Here is a 14,016-nt window from a genome sequence, read left to right on the forward strand (position 1 = left end):
AATTAACTTTTTTTCACTAGAAGCAAAAATTAGAAGGATTCTAGGTCAATGATAAAGCTCATTAAAAACACAGTGGAGAGATTACCAGTATACCTAAGCTGTAAGGAATGTCTGCTCTATAAGCAACACAACTGAAGTGATTGGTGTCCTCCTGGGACTCTCATTTCAGTCTCAGTCTCTGTTCTCCTGGGAATATATTACACATGTATACATGCCTGATGTTCAGGCTTATAGGCAATCTTTCCAGATTATGTCTTTTGTCCTTTAAGGCTTTCTGAAATTTAACAGATCAGTTATTTTTTACACTCATGAAAAGGAAATTTCCAATTTGGGAAGCTAGCTACAGTCACTGTTGTTCCTCTGATAACTAACATGGAGTCTGGCATACAGTAGGCACTGTGAAGGGCCCCCACCCATAAGATAGCGAACTTCCTGCTTCTCTTCCGGGTCCTCGGTTCCCGCCGGCACCACCTGAAGCCCAATCACCCCTTGCTCCCCTCCCAATCCCAGCACCTAGCCAATAGCCACCAGCCCCGTAGAAGTAACACCACAATCACCCCATGCCCCTTCCTATATAACCCAGCACCTTTCCCTAATAAAGCAGAATTCTCCGGTGAATTGCTGCTTTGTGTCGCTCCTTTCCTTTCATTGGTGCCGAAACCCGGGAGATGGGACACCCCAACTGGGCCCCGTCTTTCCCCCGACACCAGCAGCAGCTTGCCCTCATCCTCTTTTTCCGGCGCTGGCTCATCACACTCACCACTCCTCTCTGGCCTTTGGGTAAGTTTTCCCCCGGAGTGGGCCGCTCTTCCCGACGAGGAGGGAGCTCTCCCCGCCTTAGGCCTTCACGGCTGCGGCGGACCCTCAGGCCCCTCCTCCAACAGCCATAAACGAGGTGACTCCTTTGTGGATGAGAACGCTCCCTTCACCCCCCCCTTCCGTTCCTTCCGCCGAAAATTCTTAGTACTAGGTTCCTCGTGACTCCAGCACTCTGCCTTCTTAGAGAAGTCTGGGTGACGACCCACACTTCCCAAGAAACCGACTCGTATACGAGTTTCCGCAGACCCCCAAGGATCATCGGGGACGCCCTTTGTCTCCTTGCGGTCTGCTCCCAGTCCGAGGATCTCCGTTCGTCTTCCCCTGTTTGTCTCCTTCTCTGTCCTTTAGCCATGGGAGCCTCCTCATCCCTCCCTGGAAGTTCACCTCTTGAATGCCTGCTCAAGTATCTAGCCACCCTCTCCCTGACACCTGATATAAAACCAAAACTTCTCCGTAAATACTGCTCCCAAGATTGGCCGACATGCCCCCTAGACAATAACAACCAATGGCCCGCAGGGGGAAATCTTGATCCTAATATCACTCGTGATCTCTTTAACTACTGCCAGTGCCAGAAAAAATGGAAGGAGATTCCCTATACTGAAGCTTTCTGCCTCCTCCTCCTGCCCCCCTCGCTGCCGCCGCCGCCTCCTCCCCCCGCGTCCCCCCAAGTTCTCCTAGCCTGCAAGCCGTCTCTCCGGCAGAAGCCTCCCGTCCATTCCCTTCCCCCTCCTCTCCTACAACAGCCCCTCCCCCTTCCTCCACCACCATCTCCTCCCCCATCTCACCCCCCCTGCAGATCAAGCCTGAGCCTTTCAGCCCCCCTCTAACTAAGTCCCAGGAGCCTCGTCCGTCTTTGCCTCCATCACCTGTTTCTCCCCCACAGACTGAGCCAGAACCCTTCAGTCCCCCACCACCGTGGGTCTCCGCTCTCAAGATATCTTTGCCTGCTGCTTAATAGCAGGTCTGAAAAAGGCAGCTCGTAAAGTAGTCAATTTTCAAAAGCTCCAAGACATAATTCAGAGGAGGGAGGAAACCCCCTCCGAGTTCTTAGACAGACTCACTCAAGCCCTATTACAGTATACCAGCCTGGACCCGGAAACGCCTGACGGGAGACATGTCCTTATGACATACTTCCTGGCTCAAAGCTACCCCGACATTAAAGCTAAACTCAAAAAGTTAGAACAGGGCCCCACTACCCCACAGACTGAGATCCTAACAGTGGCCTTTAAAGTCTTCCGTAACCGGGAGGAGGAGAAAGAACGCCGTAAACAAAAGGCTGATCAGGCCAATTTGCAAATGTTGGCCCAGCTGATAAAACCACAACCTCGGCGCCCCTCTACAAACAAGCCCCCCCTAGTATACCAGGAGCTTGTTTCAAGTGCGGAAAAGAAGGACATTGGTCAAGGGCATGACCCTCCCCCAGATCTCCTACCACCCCATGTCCCAGATGCCACAAAAAGGGCCACTGGGGGTCTGATTGCCCAACCACCCAAAGGGGAGGCTGGATGAACAACCCCCATCCTAAGCCCGCCATGGTGGGGCTGGCAGAAGAAGATTGACGGGGCCCGGGGGCTTCTCACCCGACCATTTCCATCACCAAACAGGAGCCCAGGGTTACTCTAATAGTAGACGGTCGCCCCATCTCCTTCCTCCTAGACACAGGAGCCACCTTCTCAGTCTTGCAAGAATACCGGGGCCCTTCCATGCTTGCCATTACTCCTATAGTCGGGGTAGGAGGTAAACAGATTTTCCCATTAAACACCCCCCCGTTTTATGCACAATCCAAGACAATCCCATACCTTTCTCCCACTCCTTCCTGGTTATGCCCCAGTGTCCCATCCCCTTACTAGGACGGGACATCCTTTCTCTCCTCCATGTTTCCATAACTATATCCACTCCCACAGCCCCCAGTACTCCCTTTCTAATGGCCCTCATAGCTGACGAACCCCCTCTACCCAATGAAAGCTCCAGTTCCGTCCTCACACACCCTGTAAATCCCAAAGTTTGGGACATTACAAGCCCCTCCGTGGCTCTATGTCCTCCTGCCTCTATCAAATTACGTGACCCCTCTCAGTATATCTGTCAGGCCCAATACCCCCCAACCACTTCAGCCCTCATAGGCCTCCAACCCATCATTCAAGATCTTTTAAATAAAAATTACCTCAGACCCACTCACTCCCCGTTTAATACCCCCATATTAGCTGTTAAAAAAAACCAACGGATCTTTCCACCTTGTCCAAGACCTTCGCCTCGTCAACATGGCCATCGTCCCTATCCATCCCTTAGTTCCAAATCCATACACCCTTTTATCGCCGATCCCTGCCTCGGCCTCCCACTTCTCAGTTCTAGATCTCAAGGATGCATTTTTTTTTTCTATCCCTCTGGACCCCTCCTCCCAAGATTTTTTACAGAAAACGGCTCCTCTCTGACCTGCCCATTCCCAAAACCAAGACAGAAATCCTTTCCTTTCTAGGCCTGGCTGTGTATTTTAGAGCGTGGATCCCTAACTTCTCCCTGTTCGCAAGACCCCTATACGACTTCAGCAAGGGCCCCCCCTGAAGAACCACTATCCTCCTCACCCCAACACTCCTTCATTAAGCTCCATCAAGCCCTTGTGGAAGCCCCAGCTCTCCATCTTCCTGATTTGTCGAAGCCCTTCTCATTATACATTCATGAGAGGTCCAGTCAAGCTCTAGGAGTTCTAGGCCAACATTATGGCCCATCCTTTGCCCCAGTAGCTTATCTTTCCAAGCAATTAGACCCCACAGTTCAGGGATGGGCCCCATGCCTACGAGCATTAGCCACTGGACAGCTCTTGCAGAAGGAAGCTCATAAACTGACTTTTGGGGCGCCCCTTACCATTCTGTCCCCACATCACCTAAAGTGTCTCTTAACCTACAAAAGTTTACAGACTCTCCCTCCCTCCAGACTCCTGACCTTACTGTCCTCTTTCCTCCAAAATCCCGTTCACCCCCTTTGCCATCCACACCCGAATCATGACTTTTTCCTCCTTTACTGCTCCCTCGCTCTCTCTCACTTTTTTCCTCATTCCTATTGTCTTCGCCGCCACCCCAGCCTCCTTTGTATGGTGATTCAAAGTCAGACAGACTTACACACAGCATCAAACAAAAATTACTGCCCTCATTGCCACATCAGACTACCCTCTGAAAGGCTGCTCCAAGCCTTTATACCTCCACTTTCCTCCCTCCCCCGAAGTGTTCACTAGCAGCTACCTTTATTCTCCCTACCTCTGCTTCCTCTATGACCAAAAACAAGCCTATTGCAGGCGATGGCCAGACACCTACGGGGGATGTCCCTACTGGTCTTGCGCCATTCACTACATGGGTAACTCCCAGTACCCACAGTATTACTCCTCCAACCGTTTCATCAAATATCCCAACAGTTCATTCTCCTTATCAATCCCAGATCCCTGGGACTCTCAGTGGGCCGCCGGAGTCACAGCCTCAGTTTAGTATGGGGGGTCCTTGACCCCCCACGGTACCCTTCATATCTCTCAGGAGTACGTTCCCTCTCATTCCCAGATCTCTCAAGTTGCATCAGATAGCAGATATTCCGAAAAAGTCATTATTCAAACATTTGACAGCACCTCTTCATCTTCCTATCCCCACCCCTCTTCCAATTTCTCCTGCTCTTGCTTACAGCTCATTCAAGACACCACCATCTTTCTCAACCACACCCTCAACACCGCCAATTGTTTCTTGTGCGCATCACTACAGCGCCCACTGCTGGCCGCCGTGCCCCTTAATATTTCCAACTACTCCTTCCATGCAGAAGGACAATCCCTCCGCCTCCTGGCAAACATACCCCTATGGGAACCAGAATACGCAGATAATCTCACCATCCACCACTGTGTAGGCCCAACTCCACCCCCCTCCAGCGCACTTCACTGCCTCTCTATCTACACCCCTACCTCTGGCTCTAAGACTTTTACGCAACTGGGACACTTCTTTTGGTGTAATGACAGTCTTTTCAACTCACTGCCTCCCAACTCCAATATACCCTGAATTCTTGTCACCCTAATCCCACAGCTTACACTTTACAGCATGGCAGAATTCCTTGAGCTCCAACCTCCCTTGCCCTCACGCACAAAAAGGGCTGCTTTCCTTCCCATCATGGTCGGTATCTCTTTGACCACCTCAGCCATTGGGGCAGGGTTTTCGGGAGGGGCCTTGGGTCACTCTCTGTGGGCAATTAGAGATCTCAACGCCAAACTTGAGGGAGCCCTGACATCCACTGCCAATTCCCTGGTCTCTCTCCAAAGACAGGTCACTTCGCTAGCTAAGGTCACCCTTCAAAACCGGCGGGCCTTAGATCTGCTTACAGCCGAGAAGGGCAGCACCTGCGTCTTCCTTCGGGAAGAGTGCTGCTATTACATCAACGAATCCGGCATTGTAGAAACTGACATTACCAAACTCATTGACCTTGCCTCCAGCCTCCACTCTGCTTCCAATTCCAACCCATTCTCTTCAATACTAACAAACCCCTTCCTCACCTGGCTGTGGCCCATTGCAGGCCCTATAATAATCATTCTTCTCGCCTGTCTCTTCTTACCCTGTATAATAAAGTTCATCAAATCCCAAGTTGGAAAAATCTCTAATCAAACTTTCAACCAGCTTTTACTCAGGAACTACCAGCTTTTAGCCACAGAAGATCCCTCACCCTCACGTAACCTCCTCACCACACGCTGAGATGGACCCCTCTCTCCGCTGGAAACTGTTCCTGGAAACAATGGCCGCAGACGCCTGGCTTCTGGCACCCGTATCCTCTTGGCACCATTGGAATCAACAAGTCCTCGACCTATGGTTACAGGGAACCTTCATTGATTTCCAACCTGAAGAAGTCCACATCTACTCGTCCTTACTGTGGGGAGTCCTATGAACCCTTTCCTCCCAGTCCTCAAGCCCTCACTCCCTTCTCTGCCCCCGTTCAGCAGGAAGCAGTCAGAGAGAAAGCAACGTCCACAACGCCATAGAGGAGAAAGGGGGGAATGAAGGGCCCCCACCCATAAGATGGTGAACTTCCTGCTTCTCTTCCGGGTCCTCGGTTCCTGCCGGCGCCACCTGAACCCCAATCACCCCTCGCCCCCCTCCCAATCCCAGCACCTAGCCAATAGCCACCAGCCCCATAGAAGTAACACCACAATCACCCCATGCCCCTTCCTATATAACCCAGCACCTTTCCCTAACAAAGCGGAATTCTCCAGTGAATTGCTGCTGCGTGTCGCTCCTTTCCTTTCACACTGAATAAGTTTTTTGTAAAGAATGAGTAAATTACAATGTAAAGCCGATGAGTGTGAAATGGCTTGATGACATATATGAATATTAAACTAGGAAAGAGAAAAAAAAAACACTTAACTTAAAACTGGCACAATGACACAGAAATCTGGGTCCATGTCTTCTGCTTCTTTTGACTTTCTAAAATACACAGTAAAAATGTTTATCATATAGCACAAAAACATAAAGGTTTGGAGTGATGAGTTGTTTACTGAATATATTAGTCATGATCATCTATCTTTTGATATTGTCTATCTTTGGATATTTCAGTTAATCAGTTACAGCTTATGTGAGCCTTCCCTTTGTTCTTAAGCAACTTAGCCAACTTAGTCAATTGGATAGTCTTCTTAATAAAATTGTCAAGTTATAAATTTTTATATATAGATAAGTAAGATTACATTTAAGTAATCAAATTTTAAAAACTGAAGTGATAAGCCAAAACAACCACTGTGGCAGATGGAATCACTTTTCAGCAAATTTTTGTTTTCTCCTCTTGTTCATGCCTTGACTTTCAACTTGGCCGTGCAACTTGCTCTGGTCGACGGGACATTAACAGGTATAACTTAAGTAGAGGTTTGAAATGTGCTTATGCATTTGGGCTTGCTCTCTGACTCTACTGTCTTTGCCATAAGAAGAATATATCTCAGTAGACACTGAGTGGGACAGGGGGATGAGAAACAGCTGGAGCAGACCTGTATATGGTCTGAGCCAAGTCCAATAAAAGACAGTCTTGATTTGGCAGATTCCATGCTGGCCTGAAAAGATTAGAACAGAAAATTAGTGCTTATTGCTATAAGCTACTGAGTGTTGTGTGTTTGCTATGCAGCATTATGGAGAGAGGAGTAAATTGATACAATACTATTTTACTTTTAGGCATTTCTTCTGTATGTAGGTATTATAACGTATGATATTTCACTTAATTCTTAGCACAGTCTCAGAAATCAGATACTACTCATATCCATATTTTACACATTTGAAGGTTGAGACCCACAGAGGTAAAAAGACCTTCAAAACAAGATTTGACTCCAACATGTGTATCTCCAAAGTCTTTATTTTATGTTGCTTCATACATCTTAGACATAGCTGAATGTGCCTACCACATTGTTTGGTACCTAGTAAGTACTCAGTAAATACCAATTCACTTAATTTCTCTTTGCCTTTCTTTAATTTCATTTTTTAAGATGAAAGAAAATGTTTGATTGAAACAGGCTAAGGCCTGGTGTAGAATAGGAGGAGGTATCAGGCTTGGTCTCTCCTGACAGAGTGCCTATACAATGGTCATGGAGCAAAATAAATTACTGCATACAATAACAACTTACCTAAGAAACAAACAACAATAGATTGACAGAGTGATTGAAGCACTGTCTTAAAACAGATATAATTAACTGGAAAGCTGAATTATTCAGTTAATGACAACCTCAGAGTGTGAGAGAAAGAAGATATCATATGCTGTACTGATCAAAGCAGATTCAACCTACTGTTATCCTACTTCTCCTTAAACTGGAGATTATGAGTTGATTATAAGTATTTTATAGTTAATACACTTCCACTATAAAAATGGTACAGGAATAAAGAGTCTCCATCTCCTCTCTGAATGCATAATTTAAGGTGAATTATTATTTTGCAGAAGATGGTCCATCCTGAAAAGACATTTGCATTTGCTATGTTTCTGTCTGGAATACCCTCCTCTCCCTTGTATGCTTGTTAAATTTTTTAGCTGCTGCTTAAGCACCACCTCTTCCATGAAGTTTGTCCTGATCTTCCCAGATTGGTCTTTTTCTCCCCTTAGCTTAGGTAACAAACAGTGGTAAAACATTTTACGACTTTTCACATTACTATGTTCACACCATCTCTCTCTCCTCCACCTCCACTGATTTCTTTGAAGGCAATTGTTTTAGCCTCCTCTGTTAGCAAGCTCAGTGCCTGGCAGGCAATAGGCCAAAATGTGGAATGAATGAATGAGCACAGTTAAATCTTCAGAATTCAGCCTTTAGGAAGAGAGAGAAACAGAAATGTAATAATATATAGGAGGGCTGAGAGAATTACTTCTTGAAACCAAGCAGGCATGTATCTTTCATACCATTAATTTAGGATCACGGGGCAAATTAACTGAGAAGAAAAAAGAGAGAAATTCAATGGAAAAGAAAGGGAAGGACAGTGATAGAATATCTCCTTTCTTTAGTTGGCTATTTCTACTTTTCCTTAAATCTTTGAAGTATTCTTTCAGCTGGAATTAAATATTTATCACACATTTTTTACATGCATAAATAGGCTACACAGGCAATTGCTAAAGTTGTGGTGTTACATGATCAGGTCAATCAAATCAAATGTATTCACTTAAAAAAATCATTTCAAAATGTTTCCTCAATTCCATTTACTACACAGCTCGTTTTCTTCTCCTTGCTCATTACCTACCTGCTTTGGGAGAGAGGCTAGAGATGAGAAGGTTGTTACAAGCCTTGACTCTGACAAGACAAAGGTAAGTCTAACCTAACTTCAGCTCCACTACTGGAATTGAACCCTGGACAATTCTTTGTTGTCTCTCTGTTACATGACACACATAAAAATATATAATGATAAAAACATCCTAAAGTCAAATTTAATGTTCATTGACTTTTTGTATTACACAGGATGATGATTCCATATGCACGACTTATATTTGAAATGAGAGTCACACAAAGGCATCAATTGCCCCAAAAGCCTTAGTGGACCTGCTATACTCCTGGTTTAGAACAGGGTGGGGGGAGTTAGAAATTTAACTCTTAGTTGCTGTATGTCAATGTCTCCACGTTAAAAAAAACCATGGGGCTAAAAAAGCCATCTTAAATGGGGCTAATAAAATTTACCTTTAAAAAAACAGGACATTTAATGAGGAAATATAGGCATTGGAGATAATGGAGGCATTTAGTAAATATTAGGGTCTCTCATCTATCTATGCATCTATCTCAGATTGTAGATTGGTGACCAACATTAATTTACTTGGCTAAGTATTGGCATTCAGTGTGCCTTCTGTGGAGAAAACACAGTAAAGGAATATGGACGCCTAAGTTGGATACACCAGGTTTGAAAATGGGCTATGTAATATTAGGTAAATGTAGTTAATCTCACTGGCTTTAGTTTTCTCATCTGTGGAGTAAAGATAATAGTAGGTTTTACCTCATGGAGTTAGTGTGATGAATAAATGAGCTAGTACTTACTGCAATAATTAAAACAGTAATTGACATACAGCAAAAGACAGTATTAGTTATCATTGTTTCCATAGTCCTCTAAAGGGGTACTCCATTTTGACTTTCATCTTATTTTCAGATAGAAAGGGAAAGAAGAAATCCACTCTGGATGTGTGTGTGTGTGTGTGTGTGTGTGTGTGTGTGTGTGTGTGTGTGTGTAAGCAGAACTAGAGTAACCTAAAGAGGTCTTCTAATATACCTACGATGATAAAAAGTTCTTAAATTCTAAATTCTTATTTTAAAATAAATTCCAAGTAGTTCCTTAAATTAGTTAAGGCCTTTCAGTCTTTGGGTTTCCAGATAAGGTAACCAAAGGACTGGCTGCAATAAATAGTGCTTTTGGAAGGAATTATCTATCTATTAACAATAAAGCTGAGAGCATAGATTTGTCCTACATTATTTACACATGATACTACTTGTCAATGACCTGAGCTGAATTTGAACTGGTATTCTTGAAAAGAAAGACTCCCTTTACAAGTCCCTTAAGCTCTAATGCAGTCATTTTAATTCACAACAGGCTAGACCCTTGTATAATTGTTCTCAGCTCAATACAATCTTTAGCAGCTTTTGATTTACATATTGGGCAGCTGTTTTGAATAAGAAGTTGTCCATCATGAGTCCTTTTGTCATCTGTCCAAGGAATGTGTTTATGAATGGTTCTAATTAGAGTAATGAAGAATTCATGTGAGAACAATGATCAATAGCCAACCTTAGGAACAACATAAGTCAAAGACAGATGTAAAGTGTGACAGGGCATAACTGTGTCAAGTTATCTATGGGGTATGTGCACAATTGCTCCTGGAAAACAAATGAAAATTTTCAAGTCTTTGACTATTGGGCAGAGTTTGATTCCATGACACACAAGCCTTCATATTCTTTGTTAAATAAATCATTGACCCACACATGACTGAGACTATGCAGATTAATGTGAACAACAGTGGTCAGGGAAAAGGCAGTTTAAAGAGGCCAGCCAGATCAGGTCTTTACAATGATTATGGACTGCACCTTCCATTAGCCATCAGCAACAGATGTCCATTGCTATGAGAATGAGCCACGTTGATAGTGAAGTTTCTGTGCAAACACATTTTAGACTATGTCAGACACATCTGGTCGAGGGCTTTGTAATAGCTTTATTTATTTCTTGCCTGAACTGGAACGTCAGAAGCATGCACTTCACATTAAGCCAAGAGTTCCCTTTGTTCCACTCAGCTGCCACAGCTGGAACTTTTTGTTGGTTGACACAGCCAGATCTTCTGTAGAGACCATTATATTCTTTGGCGTATTTCAGTGAGTTTGCATCTTTTAATCCACCTCAGCAAGCAGTGGGGAATTTGTAAGGGCCACGTGCAGGATGTTCTATTAAAACTACATGGGGACACCAGCTGGGGATGCAAAATTGAAAATTGATAGCAATCAAGGTGGCCTGCTACCAAGTTGGACTTAGTGGGATGAGCTCTTTGCCATAACCCTATTCATTTAGATTATTTAGGGAAAAACCATCAAAACAGAAGTAGCTTCTCATTCTTATGTGTTCAGGTTGTTCACAGATTACTGTCTCTAGCCAAAAAGAAAAGGGCAGAAGAGATTTTGTAGACTATAAGTTTGCATATGATGCAGTTTCATGAGGGTTACTAAAAAAAACATCTGGCCTCCAAAAGCTGAAGAAGAGACCAGTTAAACCTAGGTTCTGCCTAGATTTCTAATATAATTAAGACTGTTTTCCTCTTTAACCACATCAGTTGAAAACCCAATTTCAATGTTCTATAGCCTTAAGGAGTTGTAAGTTAAAGGAAAGTAGGGAGAGTGGGACTGAAAAGCTTAAGTGGATGGATACTCACAAATGTCTACTTAGAATAGTCATTAAACACGTGCTGAATTGATTATCTGGCCTGGTTCAGATAAATTCAGTGCCTGCTTCTAGCTCTCAGAAACATACGGTCTCAAACATGACAGTAGCTCTATTCCAGCCCAGGTGTACCCACCCTCACTTTGCCTCAGCCATGTCCTTCCTGCTGACTGACTCCCACTGCAGAGGGAGCTGCTCCAGCCTTTCTAGTTGGCAATTCAATGGTACTCTCACTGGTTTTTCTTCTGAGTGACCCACTGGACCAGTGGTTAAGCTCCAATTTATTGGCAGAGTGTTTGTGTAAATTATCCTTCTCACTAAAAATGACCTTTAGGACCCTCCCCTGTAAAGTTCTCTACCAGAAGTGTCTGTTGAGAAAATAATCTCCTTCTGGGTTCACTTCATCCCCATGAGATTTCTTGAACGATTGAGAAAGCTTTCAGACATAATTTCCATTGATGATGCTAGAGCATCCAGTTGTGAAGCAGATGCATAAAGAACCCTATGTCATTATGGATATGCACATGTTTCTAACACTCTGCTCAATACAGATAAAACTACAAAAATCCATTCTAGGAAAGGGAATAGAAACAATATAGAAGGAAGGTGTCAGTAATCCATAGCAAGAAGAACTACAGAGGAAACCTACATGGAAGGGACCAGTATGATATGTATTACTAAGATTAGAACGGGCATAGTAAGTGAGCACCTCTGAAATTTTAACACAAGGTAAATTCAATCTCGTAATGAACAGCATGGTAGAGTTGGAATATGGGAAGAGAACACAAATTCTGAAAATATAATATCTATATTTGATTCCAAGTCAGTTGAATTTCAAGAGTGAATTTCAGAAATCACGTAAGTCCTGTGATCATCCATTTCTTCAAGTGTCAAATTGGACTGAGCATCTTGTACACTTGCTTCTAGTGTCATTGTTCTGTATTGTTCAGAAGCAAGTTACTCAAGGGAGGAGGATTCCAGAGAAGGTTGTGAATGGTCTACTAAAAATGTCACAGGTATTAGAGTTAGATGTTCCTGATTTCTACTTCTGGACCACTACTTGCTAGTTATTTGAGTAAACTGAGTAATCTCATTGTGCCTCAATTCCCTCATTTGTAGATTGGGATAATATTACCTCTTTGTAAAAAATCCTACCAAATTAATCTTCTTCTAAGTATAATATTAGCCTGTTTTAAAAAATATAGATTTATAGATAGTATTTTTATTTCAACTAGGTGTATGACCAAGAATTTATTAATATCTTTGAGGACAAGAAATATACTTGAAGGTTTGAGGTTATGCAACAGAACAGGGCCCACTTGAAAAAAATCTTCAAAAGCTATTATAAAGGGATATATAACTATCCCCCTCCCATCCAACAAGTTTATAAACCTCTTGAATAATGGCATTAAATGATGATATTATTAATTCTATGCATGACACAGATAGCTAGAAGAATAGCTAATTGTTTGGATGATATGTTCAAGACAATGTTATATTAACAGATGTGAGTAATATGCCCAACTGTATAAGATGTTATTTAACAAAGACAAAGTTAAACTTCCATTTAAGATCAATTAATACACTACAAAAATACACAACTGAGCAGGTCTTCTGTCATGGCTCACCTTTATAAGACAGTTCAGTATTTCCACCACTAATTTTTTATCTTTATTAGCTTAGAATTGACTATGCTCAGACTAAGCTGAGTTTAGAGCTTTCTGATCCAAACTTCATGCTCTTTCTATCACAGTCACACCCCTCTGCTCACCTTTTGAGACTTTCAAGGATGTTACCTCATACCTCTAAAAGTTATGCTATGAATTACAGTAATCACTAGCAACATATGGCTATTTCAACTTAAATTTGAATTAATTAAAATTAAATTAGAATTAGCTCCTCAGATACACTAGACAGGTTTCAAGTAATCAATATAGTGGCATGTGGCTAGTGGCTGCTATATTGGATAGGGTAAATACCACTGAGTCATTGTAGAAAGTTTGCTGAAGAGCACTGATATAGAGAAGTACACTGCAGGGGGCCCAATATTATCCTAAAGGGGGCATTTGGGCAATATCATAGGGTTTTTTCAGTTTTCACAATGATCGCACAGGATAATCTTGCACAATAGAGAATTGTTTTATTTTCTCATATTTTTCCACTATCCTGTATAATATTTAAGTAGACAAATAGACCTATTTGTAGTTATCTGAGTCTAGAACTGAGTTTTGTGGAATACATAACAAAAGTAGTTTTAATACATATTTCTTAGAATGCACTTACTATATAAATTCATTGTGTAAATTCACTTTGTTTGATGTTTAGAAAATCACATCATGAACAGAAACACTGCTCATGGTGTTTGAGTAGCCCATAAAAGTGCACCCTGTCTCTTTCACTGAATACAACCAAAATCCTGGGAAGAATATATAGGTCAGACAGTTGAGAAGTCTGAAAGGTAAGTAAGAGCAGGCAGGTTAAAAAGAAGACCAACACTTCAAGTACCACCAGACTGTTAGATGAATTTGTCATTTTCTTCCCTTCCAATCGTCCCACTGTTTAGCCATACGGGAGCAAAATAAAGCAAGAAAGAAGGAAATAATAATCAAAAAGCACAAGCAGTTAAATTGAAAAGCAAACAAATGAAGCAGAAAAAAATTAAATGAAAAGATGTTCCTTTGAAAAAATAAATAAGATGGATGAACTTCTAGCAAGAATGACAAGAGAGGGAGACAGAAACAGAGAGAGACTGAACATAAATGACCAATTAATTAGTAAAGAAATAGGAGATATTACTACAGATACCTATAGACTTCACAAAGACAGAAGG

The 14,016-nt window shown here is 42.7% G+C and overlaps 1 long non-coding RNA gene across 1 annotated transcript; it reads right to left on the reverse strand.

Annotated features, from left to right (window-relative positions):
* Nucleotides 1-6,303: 6,303 nt before the first annotated feature.
* On the reverse strand, nt 6,304-13,780 carry LOC118909553 (uncharacterized). Its single transcript, XR_005023685.2, has 3 exons — nt 13,692-13,780; nt 13,470-13,602; nt 6,304-6,868 (listed from the first exon to the last, which is right to left on the reverse strand). It is a non-coding gene; the product is annotated as an uncharacterized LOC118909553 (long non-coding RNA).
* Nucleotides 13,781-14,016: the final 236 nt, after the last annotated feature.

Source organism: Manis pentadactyla, chromosome 5 (assembly GCF_030020395.1).
Source record: "Manis pentadactyla isolate mManPen7 chromosome 5, mManPen7.hap1, whole genome shotgun sequence".
Lineage (NCBI taxonomy): Eukaryota > Metazoa > Chordata > Mammalia > Pholidota > Manidae > Manis > Manis pentadactyla.